This window comes from Oratosquilla oratoria, chromosome 43, assembly GCF_046742065.1.
Source record: "Oratosquilla oratoria isolate Oo_2021 chromosome 43, ASM4674206v1, whole genome shotgun sequence".
Classification (NCBI taxonomy): Eukaryota; Metazoa; Arthropoda; class Malacostraca; order Stomatopoda; family Squillidae; genus Oratosquilla; species Oratosquilla oratoria.
In genome coordinates, this window is record NC_134819.1 from 22371999 (window position 1) to 22389617 (window position 17619).

Consider the following 17619-nt stretch of genomic DNA (forward strand, 5'->3'; position numbering starts at 1 on the left):
CAAGCGTTCCGGGATGCAGTAGCGGGTGTTCGCTCAACCGCTGCGCAGTGTACTGAGCATCATTTTCTTTCTTTTTTTAACGATGACGTGACGCTCAGCGATAAAAGCTAAATACAATTTCCGAGGAAAAAAAACAAAACAAAGATGGATGTGTATATAAGTTCACTACTCGCCAAGCCACGTGATAAATAAAAAGTATTTGTTAGGCAGTAATGTACATGGGTTTTGGGAAGATGGCAGAAGACTGTATCTTATAGTTCTGGTCGGAAAGCACAATCAATTTCACGTTTAGTAAAAAGGTCGGATAGTTCCTGTACAAAAAAGGAAACTAACTAGGTATATGTTGTGACCCCACCTCTCCCCCTAAAAAAATACACCATAATTGCTACATATCTTGAAGATATGAAAAACTCAGAAACCCTGTCCGAGCGTAAAAACTCGGCATAACAGTCAGGGCCATTTTACTAGATAGATGAAACTCGCTCTTAGTAACACGCTGATTATATATCAATGTCGGCACGAGAAGTGATGTACGAGTTATTCCATAACATTTCACGTAGGCCTCCTACTGGGATCACGTGACTTTCTCGACAATTCTTGCAACGTTACTGTGGGACTGAGCAACCTAATTTTCTGTGTTCTAAAAAATTACAAATCTGACATTAGTTTAAAAATCACATACATATTGAATTATTTAACATAAAATTATGCTCTTTTCTCTTGTTTTCGCCTTTTATGCAAAGCTCTGGGAGTTTAATGTCTTGTTACTGAGATGACGACTAAGAGAATGCCCACGGCCTTTAAGTCTACTTACTGTCTTTAACGTCCAGGATCACCGGACAACATGACGTCGGGCTGGGTATTATGGACCGTATGCTAAGAGGAAATACGGCCGTTATTTGCGATGGTGTCAGGTTCGAATCCCACAAGTTCCTATCAATATATAAGCAGCGAATTTAAAAGAAATGTACGGACTACATAAGAGCATAAGAATGAAGGAGACTGCAAGAGATCATAAGGCCTATACTAGGCAGCTCCATATCCATCACCACCTGTCATCCTCATCCATAAAGTTGTCTAACCGTTTCTTAAAACAACTGATAGTTTCAGCGCTCACTACATGGTTACTAAGTCTATTCCACAAGGCAACTACAGTTAGAAATTCGGGGATGGATGAAATTAAAAAATCTTCAAAGCCTTCTCAGAAGGCAACAATAAAAACCTGCATAATCTGATTCAACTGCTTTACAGTCCTGCAGACTGAAACAAAATATAAAAGCACAAAATAGCTTGTGTGTGTGTGTGTGTGTGTGTGTGTGTGTGTGTGTGTGTGTTTCGGACACTTTATGAGGAAGATAATGAACAAATTTTGGAATAAAGAGTGCCAACCGAGAGCATAATATGAAATTGAAGACTTTACGAGCTGGTCAGGGAATTGCATGACAACCTGAGAGACGACGCGAAAGTTAGACATTGTAAATGAAAACCCGGAATGCCAAGCATGTTATGAATTAAAAAAATGGCAAAATTATGACTTTAACTTTATCATTTTTATTCTGGTTGGCGTCGCCAGAAAGTAAGTGAAAAATTGTCACTGTGAGAACAGATTACTGATCAAATGTACTCGTACATATGAACAAAACCATAAATTGAAAACTAAAGCGTACAGCCGAGTCCTCTCCATTCTAGTTCATCAAAATTCCTCGCAAGCCTTTCTCCCTGGCTCTTCTGACATGGTTTTCATTTCCGTAACCCCCCCGCCCCTCTCCCCCCCTCCCGGTCTTTTCACCCCCCTTGCCCTTCCCTCCTGCGGTCAGCTTTTGAGAGACCAGAGGACGAAAAAATTGTGGAAGGAGAGGCGACACTTTTGTTCTACGTACTCAACAGTCGCTCCTTCTCTCCCGTTGTGATGGTTTAACCTCATCTACACAGAGGTGAAATAAAAACACCACTAAACAGAGAATGCCCTTTGTGCTTGTTTTTTTTAGGACAGGTGGGATGGCTGGCCATACACTCACCGAAAGCATTACGAATCGTTGTTGCAAGGACCATTGCGCCGTTGTCGTACACGTCGTTCGATTTGTTGCGAAATTGTTCGGTGCTTTGTGTCGTATTTTCGTTCTGGATAAGAGTGAACTGCATAGCAGTGAATTGTATGAAAAGCACAAATCTTTTTTCATGGTTTGCGGGGCCGGTGGTCCCGAACTGTTCATACGTGAACACAGGAGAGACGGTGTCCACGCTACAGCCACATCAGTGACGATATCCAGAGGAAGTTAATGTATAACACACACACACACACACACACACACACAGTGACGCCCAAGTCACTTCAAGTCCGAGGTTTTCAGCGATCGGGGACCATTATTCAGAGTAGATACCTTTCCTAACCTCTACATCGCGGCCAGGATTCGATCAGATGCAGAATTCACTACGCGGTTATCAGACGCGCGCTTTACCAATCGAGCCACGGTAGTCCCCATGCAGAAGTCGTGTGCTCGCGGTCGTAGGTAGTATTGTGCCCAAGATGACGTCACGAGATTCGTCGCAGATAAAGTGCTCAGCGGGGCGCGGTTTAAATGAGGATTCCAGGTTCTGTTAATAACATATACATTTTTCATTTCATTCATTACCTTAATTGCCGCTACGGCATCCCACCACTACACACGCACGCACGCACACACACACACACACACACACACACACACACACACACACACACACACACACACACACACACACACGGATCTAATTGATGAATTTAGATTGGGGTTAGTAAGTCGGAGGAGCTACCCAAAATCATTAGTGTGTTTATTTACGACATCGCGTTCGTCCGATAAACGAAAATGGCTCTAAACTGCATTGCATCCTCAGAACGATTTATTCTGTAGAACTTTTCATCATTATTCTCCTGAACATTTAACTCTGGCTGCCGTCAGACGATTCTATTCAGCCACGGGAAACTTCCTGTGCAACGTAAATGATAAAACAATCTACGTTAACCTATGTACTACTATTCACTTACAATTTGTTGTCCCCCCTCCCCCGCCACTGTGCAGAGTGTGATGCTTTGTAGACACGGTAAATTATAACAGGTACAACTGTAGTTTGTATAAAGTTTAATAATACGAAATTTTGCGTATGAAATGTTGTAGTTCTTGTCCCCGCCTGGCGGTCCATAAAATTCAACCCTTGGGGTAATACTCCCCTGGTTGAAAACCCTTGTATTTAAGGTTACAAAAGGAATCTTATATTCTAAGGAATTTCTACGTTATACGTCCTAAATGGCAATCTATTTTCGTGCAGTTCCATTGAACGTCCTTGTTACACCGTTCTGAGCATAAGTTCTGTCGGTTTTCAATAGCAAGACGATGGATAGTTTAAATGCGCAAGATACGACTTTTTGAAACAGTAAGGAACCAAAGGAGACCAACTCGGCGTCAAACGTCAATGAAATGATTATAACGGCCACGCCACAGTTTCACAAAAATGTACACAAAGCAATTCTGACGAGAAGCCTTTTGGAGAGCATCCGAGGTCTTAGACTAGCCTACCGCACCGCCACAATTCCCACTACGACATATAAGCAATGGAGAGAGAGAGATGGAGAGAGAGAGAGAGAGAGAGAGAGAGAGAGAGAGAGAGAGAGAGAGAGAGAGAGAGAGAGAGAGAGAGAGAGAGAGAGAGAGGGAAAAAAAAACGACAACTCAAAAGTACAAAAGATCTCGGAGACAAGAGTGACCTGACAGGCGCAACCTGGGGGGGAAAGGACACCAGAATACAATTCACCTTTTCAGAAGAGATAAAGCGACAACCGGGGTGACAGTCAGTTGGCAGGGGGGGACAAGACAGTGGTAAGGTGTCCCGCAAGGATGCAAGCGCCGCGAAGATGCCGCCAGGATTACTACGAACAAACGACAATGCTCAAGATCTGCATCACACGATGACATAATTTACATATTTTCATCTGGTTAACGTCGTTGCACCTTTGGATTCGTGCTCTCTTCTGGCCCTACAATACCGTATTCGACCCCAAAATGCTGCAAGTGGCTGCCACTTATCCTGGGTGCGTCAGTAACAGTCAAATATGACATTTTCATAAGTAGCTATACGCCCTTTGCGACTTGTTCCTCGCCATCTGTTGATTCTATTTCAGTGAGGAGATAGGTCGACGTCGGGGTGAGGGCAAGCATTCGTATTATTTATATATATATATATATATATATATATATGTTTATATATATATATATATATATATATATATATGTATATATATATATATATATGTATATATTCAACAAAGACCCATTGTTGTATAAGAAGAAATGAAGTAGACGATATCCATATATTTCGATCACAAACTGTGATCCTCTTCAGTGGAATACAGAGGATTACAGTCTGTGATCGAAATATATGGATATCGTCTACTTCATTTCTTCTTATCCAAACACAGTGGGTCTTTGTCGAATTTTACGAATGTGTTACGACATTACTTTGTAGTTATATACACATATACATTGTATGTGTATGTGTGTAAACTCTCTTTGGGCTTCACAGATTTTGTTCTGCTCGACACAAAACTATTTCAATTCTCGTAAGACTGATCCCCGGACGGGTAGCGTGACCCAGCCGACAGAAGTTCTCTGCCCAAACTTACGCGTCTTTTTTTAGTGTCTGGCGTTGACCTGGATTGAAAAAAAAAGAGTTCAAGAGGCGAAGAAGCTTGCGATGGAGGTCGTGATGATGGAGTCCTGGATAAACTAGAGAGAGAAAAACTCAGTCCTAATCTCCTTCAAGCCAAAAACATATCCTCACTTGATTAACTAAACCAACGAACTAACTTGCATTATGTTGTTCTAGTCAACTCCGGACGATAATTTTATGTACATATACACCGTAAGATGGAGTAACGGCCACATTCTTGGGAGTTTTTGGGGTTATTCCAAGTACAAATAGATGGGGAGTGGAACTTTTACTACATAATTGTGTACAGGTTTACAGGCGTTTTGAGACGAACCAATTCTACCAAAATATTACTTGGAGACGAATCAATTCTACCAAAATATTACTTGGAGAGGAATCAATTCTACCAAAATATTACTTGGTGTTTCAATAGGCACACATAAGGTAACTCATTTCGCTTTCTCAGTACATGATAAATCTCATCTTTTGCTTCACAAAAGTGATGGAGAATGAAAATGGGTTGTCTCCTACAGATTCTGGAGAAAAAAATGACTGCATCAACATTAATGGATGTTCTGGCACTAGAAATGTTCTCCAGAGACATTTTCTATTGCCAAGTGACTGACATTTTATCCTGGCTGTATCAGTAGATATACGCCCTTTAGGATCTGTTCTTCACAATCTGCCTTTTGAAATGGAATCTGCGTCCGTCCAGACCAGTCGTGGCAATGCTTTCTTTAAACTGAAGTATACATTTAGGCCAGCTTTACCAATAAGAGACTTCACAAAGAATCGCAGTTCACAAGAGTTGGAAGTCTTGTTATCATTTGTCTGTTTGATTTTCATTTATTATTAGTTATATGTCAATTTATTATTATTTACTATTTACCTGTTTGTTTACCATTTAACTATACCTATGCATTTTATCTATTTACATTATTATAGTTTTTATTTATTAATTATTATTATTATGATTTTTTTCGCATCCGACCTAGATATGGACCAAAAGGTCTCCTGTCGGCATGCTCCGCCTTTGTAATCCTTTATCTCCCAAGGCTGCGTTCTTCTTCTAGTAGAGGAGCTGTCTCTCTCCCAGTTGCTGTTGTCTGGCTGTGAAGAGTTCCTGGGAGGAATGTCCATTGCGTTGGAAAGACAGTGCAGGGAATAACCGTCCCCAACCAGAGAGACGGCTCGGTCTATATCCTCATTGCTCAATAATCGAGATCCTCGCCAGTTCTTAGGCGCGAAACATTATTACACACTATCTCTTGGGATTCTTGTTTCACACTTCGAAAGCAAGACATTAGAAGCAATTGCAGTAACGGTGAGTGGCGGGTGAATTAGGATGAATTAGTTCATATGTATGGTGTGGTCCATTTAAGCAAACATATTTTTGCTCTGGCCCCAATACTGTTATAATTACCATAAGTAACATAGCCACTTTCTACGGCTTTTAGCGCTTCTTTTGCATGCACCTTATGATATAGCCTATTAACTTTGGGCATTTGAGTAGAACTGATTTCGCATTTGTATTAATTTCATTAGTGTTTCCTAAAATCTAAAACATTGAAAAACTGGCAATCGTGAAAGATTTACATTCACCAATAAGCAATTTGAGGCTGAAACTTTGGCATATGCATTACATTTCCATTCATAATACATACCTCAGTTATACTTGCACTCATTTGTGTGTGTGTGTGTGTGTGTGTATTCACCTCGGATCTGCTGCAACCTCTTTTCCAGACAGCCAGACACCACCCTACGGCAGTGAGCTCAGAGCTCCTTATTAGCCGATCTCTGGGTAGGTCTGAGACCACTCACACACCACACACCGGGAATGCAAGGTCACAACTCCTTGACTAACGTCCCGTACCTACTCGCTGCTAGGTGAACAGGGGCTACACGTGAAAGGAGACAAACCCAACTTGTCTCCGCCCGGCCGGGGAATCGAACCCCGGTTCTCTGGCTTGTGAGGCCAGTGCCTTACCAATCCGCCACCGAGCCGTGTGTGTGTGTGTGTGTGTGTGTGTGTGTGTGTGTGTGTGTGTGTGTGTGTGTGTGTGTGTGTCTGCAAACTTGACAAAATTGGGTATCGCGTGATCGAACCTCCATTTCGTTTTCCCGAGTCGTCACCTATAATTAAAATCGTCTGTCGTTAGCACGAATAAATGCTGCAAGTTGAATTGTAGGACGGAATTCATTAATGGGACTAATTTCGACCTCTATTTCAGACAGAGCCTCCCCCCTCACACACCCTATCCCTCACCCACAGAAATATGTAGAACAAAATATACATTAATTTGCCCGGTCGTGTTAAATTGATCTCGTTTCACTTTTTGGCTCTAACGATTATTCATTTTCTTAGGTCCTTCCGTATCGAGGACAGCGTGTTTTATTCTAGCCGATTTCAAATTATTTCTTTCAGTTTTGAGTAACCTTTCTGTAGGAAAAGTATCACGGGGAAGACTTCCATAATGAAAGGTTGGGTAGGCTGTCTTATGTGGGCGCTATGGTAGGTGGAAGTCAGGGGCGGGGCGGGTGGAAGCTGAGGGCAAGGTGTAGGTTCGGGATGTGATGATGATTCATAGACAAGCCTCGGCTGCTAGGCACCGGCGGTTGCAGACTTTTAGTATCACTTATGGTGACGTCACGAGCACCAATGTCCTTTCGGACAGTGATACTACTCGTCTGTCTGGAGGCACGGTTGGCAATTCGAATCCCGCCAAAGTGAAGATCTGAAGCGGTCCCGTATTACACACTACCAGTGTGGAAGGACAGTATCAACGAAGTTATGCAGCGGGAACAATAGTACAGAGTCAGTTTATCAATAGTATTGGTAGAGTTGCCGCCAAGATGGACTCTGTTCGAGCTTTGTCAGTCACTGTTGTGGGACAGTGTATGAGTGGTGTTACCTTGTGTGTATGTTGAGGTCACTAACACGACGTTTTATTCAACTTGACAGAAAACGTACTTAATTATCCAAATGGGTCGAAACCACTACAACCTGACGATCTGAATAATTCTGAGTAACCTGTCAGATAGTGGCCTCGCCTTGTATACTCACTCTCGCTACCTCAAAATAAATTAGTTCTACTGTGGAAAATCTAAAGGTACCTTACACCAACCCTCGCCCCCAAGAACGCCAATTTCTTTGGAATCCTAACGTCATATAAACCCCTAACGAAGAACACTCAATTCATCTGAACAAACGCACATTCAAAAATGCTGTCGTACGTGGCAAATGGTCATTTTGTTTGTTTTATTTGACCGTTAGGATGCTTGTTTGCTTGTTCTTTATTTATTCATTTTTTGCACCCGACCCCATGATGGGACGGACAAGGGTTTTGCCTGTACGGTTGCTTTGCCATTGTCAACCATTGTGACTTGGAGAAGGAACCGTATACATATGTCCGGATGGCCGAACAAACGGCTTGCCAGCCACGGCCCGAGAAGTGGGGTTGCTGACACGAAAAACAATGACAGGTGCGGGCCGTTTCCTCACATAGTCGATACTACTCCGCCACGCCGCGTGCTGCGTTTCTACCCTTTAATCTCCCTACGGACTAATTTTCCCCGTAGCTGAATTAAATCGCCTGACGATAGGGAAAATATGCACTAATGTCAAACTCAAAAGGATTGATTAGGGTAATCTTCAACCCTCCAGGGTTCATAACTTTTCAGTTTCATAAATCCGCCTGGTAAGCAGAAGAGATACGTATGTTAAGTTAAAAAAAGCTAGTTATATCTGATGAGTCGGTTTTGTATCATAATCATTCAACAGCTGGGAACGCACGACCCATCAAAATATCCCTACAGACAGCGCACACAGACTAAAGCAAAGCAAATTGGAATGTGGCTAAAACAATCTTGATAACACAGCTTCCAAGCCCCCATAGAAAAATCGATAAAAGTTTACTAGGCCTCTCTGGTGGACCGTTTTTAACGGACCCCCCTCCTCTCGCTCTCCAGTCGTACGGTTTGTTGTACCCTGGCGGAAGCGGTCGACTGATAACCGATCTCCTAACATTTAACATCTTCGCCACAACATGACAAATCCCCCCGGAGAGTGTTCAAGACCGCCAGAAACACAGTTCAACGATGACACTGCCCTGGCGATGAACTAAAAATTTACACGGGTGCATTCGTTTTCTCTTTGTACAGTGTTTAGGTTGGTTTGTCTACCATCGTGTATAAAATGTGGTACGTATTAATGATTACATGTGCACATTCTTTTTGGCAACATATGTACAAATGCACACACGTACACATACACACACAAGTGAATGCGTGCACGAATACATACATTCATAGGCAATACAAAAGCACGTCAATGTAGAACAATTGGAAAGTGTTACGTGTATGTCATACCACTAAAGCGCAACAGCATGTATCATTGTAAACTTTTTGCACATGTGATGGTCGCTTAAAGGTGTGAAAACGCTGGAAAAATGTAATGTAGGATAGGAATAAAAGGTGTGTGTGTGTGAGTGTAAGCGGGTTTGGGTCATAAATAGCACAAAGCAAACATCGAACACAAACTTACCGGTGTAAATCTTAACCGACGAGGGCGGTGTTCAGTTGTTCTTTGCTGGCGAGTCCGTCACAACACAACAATCACTGCCACAACATTCACCACAACTTCAGCACCGAATGCTAAAGGAGCTGTTGTTGTTGTTAGTGTTGTAACTTGAATGAAGTTCGGGATTACCCCTTTCTGTTGTCAGGATGACGAAATTGACGGTTACTTGGACGATTTCTGATACACAATCTAGTAAAAGGGGGGTAACTGGAGGGGGGAGGGGGCGTACTGTGAGTGCCAAAAACGGAGATGGCGGCGGTGGTGGTGGTGGTAGTAGTGGGTGGTAGTGGTGCCGAGCTCTGCTACCACCAGTGCCCGCCTGTCTGAACGGCCGTTCCCGCTTGCACACACACGGGCTGATCAACACTGAGACCAAAATATTCAATTCCTTGACGATCCTTCCCTCTGACACTCGATTCTCCTACTACATCTATTTCCACATCTATCCACGCCTACTATTCCGATATATTCACTTGTGAACACGTGCTGAGGTACTGGAGTTAACACAGAACACGGCTTTTGCGACTGATGTTGAGATACGTCACGCACAAGAGTTTAGCGTATACTGACTGGTGTGCTCAGACGAGCTAGGCTGCTTTCCCCCACTAACCCAGTCTGTGGCGCGTTGCCACATGTCGCCAGACAGCGCGCACTCTCGTCCGCACTTCTTGTCGCTATTTTACTTCACTTTATATGCATCAAACTGCCAAACGCTTCGTGTGGTGAAGCTAACTGGTCCAGCAGTTGATCCACAAACTGTGCGTCCCACTGTCCTGTGTAGCTGTCAACAAGGGAAGGAAACAAACAGTTAAATCATAACATCAATATAAAGAGTACATGGCTACTAACTTGTTTTAGCCCTCCTCTCCTACTCTTTCTCCTCCTCCTCCTGCTCCTCCTCTCCCCCCTTTTCCTTCTCCTCCTTCTCCTCTACCACTACCTCCTTCTCCCCCTTACCCCCCGACCCCTCGTCTCCCCTCTCACTCACCACTAACAGAATCACGCAAACACATACTTACAAGCTACATCACATTTACAATTGCAGACGGCACCTTCATGCACATGGATGATGTCAGAGAGGACGAGAAATCGGCAAACATGCTCTCGGTATGACAGACCCACTTTAGCAACTAATACATCCACAGTAGAGTCCAACGCGCACAAAAGAAATATCAATGACAAGTTATTTATAGACGAAAGTGATCTACTATGGACGCATCCGTACTATTGAATTACGCGCAAGTTCTAAAATGGCACAATCCTTCATGTCACCCCCCGCACCGCCTTTATATCAGCGCGGTATGCCTTTCTTTATTGTAGGTGATGGGTAGCTTTGATATGTGTATACATATTTGCGATTTACCATCGTCTTCGGTTACGTGTTGGAGTCATGATCGACAGCTAATATCCTTCCTATTGAGAGCTCAGAGCTTGTACAGTTCGATCTACGAGTAATGCTATGACCTTAGACATACCACACTCACTCTTGCTTAAGGTAGACAGTAACGGTTTGTAGTATTGCTAAGCTGTCACGCCGCGAATGAAATGCGATATTAGCCGCAACCCTATCCAATTTACAAGCCATGTGAGTACGTGTGTGTATGTGTGTGTGTGCATGTGTATGTGTGTACGTGTGTGTGCATGTGCGCGCGCTTGTATGAAAGCACACCGAAATGCATTGCACTCAACGGCGATATTTTCCATGTGTGTCAAGTTTGAGTGTCCGCAATAGTAATTTCACTCGGGGAATAGGCCGGTCCTGCGTTGGACCATTAATCCTGAACTCCACAGGATACCTCCTACCACGAGACCTGCATTGGTGTGCTTCAAACCACCTGAGCCCATTTTCCATTTGTAATTTTTGTGGTGGTGGAGGGTGAGGGAAAAGAATTCCGCCACATTGTTTCCTAAAAGGCGACCTAATGGGACGAAGTCAAAACATAAGAGCGTCTGGAAGTAAGACACCAATCAGAACCATAGTAACTGGGTCACTAAATATGTGTGATCGTAATGCAGATGACTTAAACCGAAGAGAGTGGCAGCATGTTTGCGAGAAGGATGTGTTAGGGTTGAGTGTAACTAAGCTGAACGGGAGGGGTTAGTTTGAATTTGGTAATGTGATGGGAGGGCCTCACGAGTGTTGAGTTGGCGAGGGAGGAAATGAGTGATTGGTGTTGAGTGATGAGGCACGAAAACGCGTTGTGGAGTGGAGGGAAGTGTCTTCGAGGGTAGTGTGGGTGAATATGAAATTGGAATGAGAAATGTGGACTTCTGTGGGTGCATATTACCGGTTGTGAGAAAAGTGGAGGAAAAGACGTTTTTTGGAATGATTTAAGTGAGTGTGTATATATGTGTGTGTGTGTGTGTGTGTGTGTGTGTGTGTGTGTGTGTGTGTGTGTGTGTGTGATTCACCTTGGCCTTTGGATCACGTGTTGTACTCGTGATCGACAGCTATTTCCCTCCCGGAAGAGAGCTCAGAGCTCGTATGTCCGATCTATGGGTAATGTTATGACCTTTACACGCACACACACACACCCAACTCCCCGCCCACGAGAGTTGGAGTAACGACTCGAAGCGCAGCGATACTGAAATAATTTCAGCCCTGGGCAGGATTCGAACCAGGTACCGCCGATACCTCCGTATTGACAGTGTGTGCGTGTGTGTGTGTGTGTGTTTATAAAGAGATGAATTGGAAATATTCTTTAAGAATTACCACGTGGTACGTCTTGGGTCCGCGAAGGACTGGAAACGCTTAGAACACGGTGGAGGGAACGATGATGAAGACGAAGATAAACACCGCGGCGCTAGACGAGGCTCGATGACCCACGAGTGGAGAGTGTAGATAAACTAAGGTGGTGCTATAGAGTGGGCGAGATGCAGGACATTGGGTTCTGCGAGAGAACTTGGAAAGTTTTAGTTTACCGATCAACGAGAGAGCCGCCGGAATCACAGCAAGTTGCAAGTGATTTAAGATGGTTGTGTGCCTACAGAGAATGAAGATGAAGAAATAAAGAATGAAGTCTATGAGCAATTACAGTTGTGTAAACATGGCAATATAACTGTGCTGAGAGGCAGCTATCTCGACCCTCAACCTCAGGTAACGAAAACCCGGATGTTACCTTTAATAATAAAGACGTTATCAAACTGGACCATTTTTTCCTTCAGCTGTTGGGTCAGATATGCAGCTCACAGCTATCGGGAAGGAATCTGATATACCACAGGGAAATCAATTTTCTCCAGCATATCAGATGACATTCTACGTAAATTGTTGAAAAAAACAAAACAGTTTGCCATGGTAATTTTACGGCGGAAAAAAGTGCTGAAAGTATGTGGTACCGCCAATTAATCAGAGGTTGAAGGAAAAATAGCTAGGTGTGATAATGCAGCTCGCCTTATTTGCACTTTCAAATAACATGGTAGATGACGGTACACTGTTTACACATAAAAATATTTCATAAACCCACATGGAAGTACCCTGATGGAAGGATAGCTGAGCAAGTATATAATGGTTTTATTAACTTCTTCAATACGAGTTAAATTCACGCGTGCATCATTGGATGCCTGAGATACGATGATTGATGCATCGCAAAACTTGTGACAAAATATAAAGTCACTGCTGTATTATTCATTCTCTTTCACTGAGTAATAATAAACCAGAAAACGTGATCAAGTCAGTTCACAGAATTCGGGGGTTACTCAGCTACAACTACAAAATAAATATAATCAAAACGCCGACAGCGGCATCTTCGTATACACACCCGTGCCTCATGACGCCTACATATGGGATCATCGTATGAAAAAGTTTAATCGGAAGTTCAGAAGTGCTCTGCAAGACGTTATGAAAAAAAAAAAAATGGCCTGATTATGATACTGGCGGTTTTCTCATTGTTGTCAAATTGACTTGAACTAAAAACGAATAGACAGATCTTCAGTGGAAAAAGAACAATACAACTTGGAGAGGATTAAATCCAATGATCGAATTAAGCTACAAAACTGTCTTGAGATATTAGATAAGATAGAGGATGAAGCTTACCGAATAACCATCAATGGAATTTAGGAAGACATCTTATTATTATCATTTATCTTATATTATTTGTTTTTGTTTTGTTATCATTTGTTTGATTCTCATTTATTATAAGTAATATGTCAATTTATTATTATTTACTATCTACCTGTTTGTTTATTATTTAACTATACCTATGCATTTATTTATGTATTTTATCTATTTACATTATAATAGTTTTTATTTATTCATTTATTATTATTATGATTTTTTCGCATCTGACCTATATAAGGACCAAAAGGTCTCCTGTCGGCATGCTCCGCCTTTGTAATCCTTTGTAATCTTCAATACAAAGAAATTTGAAGAAAGAGAACTGGTATAATTACCCCTCCATAAATGAGTCTTGTTATGACGGAAAGTACAAGAATGCTGATGGCGTGAGACACCAAGTGAGCATAAGATGGCTGGAGAGGATAGACGATGTGCAGTCGAGAAAGAACGTCCTGATGAAGTGCAGACTAACAAAAACTGCTGAGATAAAAAAAAAAAAAAAAAAAAAAAAAAAAAAAAAAAAAACGATAGACAAAAGAAAAGAAATATAAATTGATATATGACGGAGAGCATGATCAAATGTTGCTACAAAGGAACTGATAAGATAAAAAATAGGGTTTCAAATGTGTACCGTAATGGCGGAGCAGGGGTAGCTGGGACGGAAAAGGTGATGCAGATTTGAAAAAAAAAACTTCTTGATTTGTTGAGCAGGCAAGTGAATAAGAGGAGAGAGGTCTAAAGACAGAAATAGAAAAACCCAAAATAGATAGTAGGAGACTCAAGCACAGTAAGAGGCCTGGAAATGATGAAATTCATTGTGGGGAGTTGAAGAAGACTGGAGGCGTTGAATTAAAGAAGAGAACCACGTGACTCCAAGAAGAAATCTGGAGAAATGAGAAGACATCAGATGCATGGAAAGAGTTTGAACGTACCTAGACACACGTAAAAAAGATAATAGATAAATAAAATAAAAAGAAATAAGGAGACAAACTGCAGTGTACTAATCAATTATAGGCTGAGTAACAAGACGAAAATGTAGTAGCACATTTAGTAAAATGTTTTAGATAACCCACTGTCGGAGAAACAAAGCAAAACAACAGACGAACTGTATATTCCGATCACTACTGTGGTCCTCTTCTGCAGAAGAGGACCACAGTAGTGGTCGAAATATACAGTTCGTCTGTTTCTTTTGCTTTGTTTCTCCGACAGTGGGTTATTTAAAACATAGACTGAGTAAATTATTTGTTCTTTGATGAATCCCCACCAAGTTTAGGGGAACCTGACCAGCTATAGTTTGGTAGGCAGGACTGTAGGTAAGTATTGACTCGGGTGAATAGATCAAGGATTTAATCCACTTAACTCAAAAAACATTTAAGTTCCAGTTCAAATCCAGAGTCCTAAAAGCCTAATGATTTCCAGAACCTTAAGAAACATGTACACTTGAAAGCCTGTAATTCAAAGACACGGTTATTCTGGTGAATTTTCTGAAAACTTTCAAGGACTAACTTATTGTAATATAAACCATTTGACAGTCTACGCGGGTCTTTGTGTTTGATTTGCATTTGTCTTTCCATTGGCTTACTGAAATCACCATATCTTTACTAAATCTGGTTTTCAATCACTTTTAATGACTTTTCCTAAGCTGCACAATATAAATATATTTATTAACTTGTATTGTGATGTTGTGGTGTTATTGTAAGTTTTAGCAGATGCTGTGCGCGCCATGGTTTGGGTATTGGCGCCAAAACTTAGAGCGTGGCGTCGGAAGCCAGTACTCAAGCAGCCTTGACGACTGCCGCACACATTTTTTTTTGTGCTTGTGATCTTTGTGTTTCTAAATATATCTGTGCCTTGATTTTCGTTGTGTCTTAATTTTGCCACCCAGAACATGCGTTTTATTTCCGACGTCTCTTTTAGCTGTCCGCAGGCGAGTTTATACACTAGAGCAGTGTTTCCCAACCTTTTCGAAATTATTACCCCAAAATTCAACTTCGGAGTTATCAATTACCCCATTCAACATATACCCGGTAATATCGGATTTTTTCTTCGCAGTCACCCGATGAACCGCATGGGCTATGTAGCCCGCTATTTAAGGATCCAACAAAAATACAAACCATTCCACTTTTATGAGTGTAGAGTTGCAGACTGTAGAAGTGTAGAGTGTAGTGATATATATGTAATTGGAGAGAGTTAAACTGATTGACTTGGTCAGGCGACCTCTTCTCACACAGAACATCCATTACCCCAAAAATATGGGTCCATTACCCCACTGGGGTGATTTACCTCGGGGTTAGGAAACACTGCACTAGAGGAAAAACATAATCTACAGCGAAACTCCTCGCTTAACCTCTTAGTTACCTTTTTACTTGAGTACTTATTCTATCTGGCGCCAAGCAATTTTATTACGCGTCCTGCGACACTGCTTCTGACCCAGGGCAGTGGACAGGGTGCAGGGATGACCCGTCATCTAGGAGGTGTTAAGATGGGATGGAGGGGTGTGGAGTGTTTTCGGGGATGAAATGGGTGGGAATGTTTTTGTGCCTTGTCCCCCTGGTAAGGGGGAAAAAGCCTTGGTATATGTATGTATGTATGTCTGAAGAAAAAGGAGTCGAACGGTGCTAGGTTCCTTAAACTTTTTAGAAACACTTGGCGCCAGTCTAATCTTCTACGGCTTCGGTATTTCGTCTTACATCGATGAATACACAAGTCGTTCCTGACATCTGACCTTATTACATCATTACCTGAACACGGGTTTTATATTTCTGTTTAATCTTACACAGAGTGTTGTAGGGTGGCTAGATAAAAGTATATTAATAATGAAAATGAATGTATTAAATCACTATTTGATAAAGCACTACAATAAACAAATGCGTGTGTACAATTCGAAGTCAGAGTTACAACTGGGACGCCAAATCTTGGCTTGGCGCGAAACATACAGGAGCTCGTTTGGTTCTCCCTACATACTCGTATACAATGATTATAAATAAATAATACAGTCAATAATAAAATTAATGTTCAACAAAACCTATGCTGATTAATTATATAATGGGGAAATATACAACTCCTAATTGAATAATACGTGAGTATAATACACAACAATAATTAATTGTATGATGCTACAACGTACCACACCATTACAAGAGTGGGTCCTCGATTTTACGTTGGACCTTGTTGGGATTGATTTTCAAGCTCCTAAGAACAGAAAGTTTTAAATCTGAATTCGCTTTTTGCATACGCCGGGTGCTTGAATCCACTCATATTTTCACACCTGACGAGAATTTTAAGATAACTTTATTGCGTCTGAAACAAACGTGGGGGAAGATTCAGCTGAACAGAGCAGTTCAGTGGCAACATCTGCTATAAATTAGATAACCTTTAGCGGTTCCCTTGTGTGGTGGCATGACCCGATCTGAAGTAGCTTTTGTCAACGATGTGCATTCAAGTCGCCTGATGAGCGTGTTGGTGGCCGAGAGGACAAGGGCGCTGGCACCTGGAGGCGAGCAGCAAGACGGATTGATAACGATTCGAGTCCCGCTGTAAAGCCAACGCGGGATTGATAGTAAGGAAATGCTGTCTAAGTCCTTGGGTCTTAATCAAAGCACTCATGCCTATCCACTTCGCAGTGCGGATGACGTGTGGAATGTTGAACAAAAAGAAAACGGATGCATTCTTCCAATATATCATATGTTCACCTAATGAAAAACGTGAACCGCAGGCTTTGCAGTCAATAGGCAAGAAACACATTGTTGACATATATACGTAGTACCCACAGATAGAGAAGAAAATAAGAAATGCACGTACACATTGTTGACAGATATACGTAGTACCCACAGAGAGAGAAGAAAACATGAAGTGCGTGTATGAGAGCTACTTCAGTCGTTCAGACATGATGTTATTTGCCTCCTTGTAGGACCTGATGGAGGGAAACAGGTGCCCCCCCCCCTTTTAACGTTGAAACAGAGACTCGAGGAAGCTATGCACCTCCCGTGTCGTGTGGGAATGAGTCCCTTATCCGAATTCGAAACCACTGCACTAACCTATACCTACTAACGGACACCCACCACACGAAAATATTGCGGGGAAATGTGACATAATGTAGTAGGGGGAAGGGACCCGAAGTATCCAAAAATCGGGAAATGGGGGACCCATTGGGAAAGAATTCTATTCTTGCGTGTCGGAGATGAACAAACTTGCGGCGTCGATCTGGCGGGAAAACCGGTTCGTTTCGCGCATGAAGTAGCCCGCGGGGCACGCCGCGAAAATGTCCGCAAAATACTGTTCTGGTTCGAAAATATTCATCTCC

The 17619-nt window shown here is 42.2% G+C and overlaps 1 protein-coding gene across 1 annotated transcript in view; it reads right to left on the minus strand.

The window, feature by feature from the left end:
• The window catches only part of LOC143022081 (ecdysone receptor-like), a 115972-nt gene extending 106149 nt beyond the window's left edge, over positions 1-9823 (minus strand). Inside the window, exon 1 of the mRNA XM_076180043.1 lies at positions 9227-9823. The gene's annotated coding sequence lies outside the window, so the exon portion shown is untranslated. The remainder of the gene's footprint in view (positions 1-9226) is intronic.
• Positions 9824-17619: the final 7796 nt, after the last annotated feature.